The following is a 1,340-nucleotide window of genomic DNA, read 5'->3' as shown; positions in this document are numbered from 1 at the left end:
GACTGCTAAGTAAATATGGTCAGTTATTTGAGTAATAGCAAGAGGTGAATAGAACAAAGGAAGAATGCATGATGCAATCCCCCCTTTTGCTCCTTAACCAGAAGTTATAAATACAACACATGTGAAAGGGCCTCTAGAGTTGGTTATGTGGTCTGAAAAAGAGAGGTGACCATGAAACTTAGAGACTGAACTTGATTCTGTTAAAAACTAGGGACTTGTCAAGCAACATACTGGGATGGTACCACATCTATCATGTGGGGCCAACATGCAGTTCCCAACAGGAGGGAAAAAACTAACATAATATCAAATGGCTTTCTAAAGAGAGGGCAGAACCAATGAATCTATCATGCACCCAACTAGCATCTAGTGCATTCAAATGGTAACATGCATTTTTCAATAAACAATGCATTTGTGAGGTTTAATTATGCAAATGGTTAAATGTCTCGTGAGGTTTAAACAAAATAACTTAACTTAGAAAGTAGGTTCTGTATCGTTGGTAGGAGCTTCACCGACACAGAGATTATCCCAGGAACCTGCGTGCACACGATCGGTTTAACTTGTTATGAGCCTAATTCAAAGTGGATAGAGCTGAGGCAACTCATGAACCAATATGACGTTCTTGTTACAATAAGAATGAAGCGACGACGGAACGTTATATCAAGTGTTCAGATCATACCACTCCATTCTGGAATTCTCTGCTGACATCTAGCTGCATCGCCAAAGCTTTGACCATCAAGTAGCCCACAAATAGCAAGAACAGATAAATGGGATTCCTGCGGACAGTAAGAACATCAGTGCCATGCAATTGTTAAGCTGAACATAAAGAACTACATAGCATAGTGCTACCAAGTACAGAAGTACCTAATAAGCACCATGATCTCATTGAAACCAAGAATAGCAATGGCCACGATTGCCCAAGGAGGAGGCAGTTTACTATTACCGCGCCTATGAGCTTGCTGGGGTGAAAAAACAAAAGCTGAAGTAAATTTTTTTTGAAAAAGAGATGTAGGTACAGCTTTCACCCTTAGGGCTAGTTTGGGAACTCAAATCCCTTTCGGGATTGAAGGGGATTGGAGAGAAAATTAGTTTATTTACACCTCAATCCCCTCTAATCCCGAAGGTTCCCAAAGTAGCCCTTAAGGGAAAAAAGTCGCACCACGCTGACTGATATCAGAAATCAAAGCTATGTTGTATGAAATGCACACCTGTGTGGATACTGCTTGTAATCGTGAACTCAGTTTCTGCTTTAAATTGTTTCCACAGTGACTTGCACTGAGACAGGGTAATCATTGTATGCTTCGGAGGAATCTGTTTCGAGTTCCATAAAGTGGTGTTACATG

General features: G+C 40.7%; 1 long non-coding RNA gene across 1 annotated transcript; it reads right to left on the bottom strand.

Moving 5' to 3' along the window:
- Positions 1-261: 261 nt before the first annotated feature.
- LOC109945498 (uncharacterized) lies at positions 262-954 on the bottom strand. The gene is made up of 3 exons (XR_002268696.1): positions 862-954; positions 677-773; positions 262-533 (listed from the first exon to the last, which is right to left on the bottom strand). It is a non-coding gene; the product is annotated as an uncharacterized lncRNA (long non-coding RNA).
- Between the last annotated feature and the right edge of the window lie 386 nt (positions 955-1,340).

The sequence above is a fragment of the Zea mays genome, chromosome 4 (genome assembly GCF_902167145.1).
Source record: "Zea mays cultivar B73 chromosome 4, Zm-B73-REFERENCE-NAM-5.0, whole genome shotgun sequence".
NCBI classification, from domain to species: domain Eukaryota; kingdom Viridiplantae; phylum Streptophyta; class Magnoliopsida; order Poales; family Poaceae; genus Zea; species Zea mays.
This window is presented reverse-complemented; position numbering and strand designations above follow the sequence as displayed.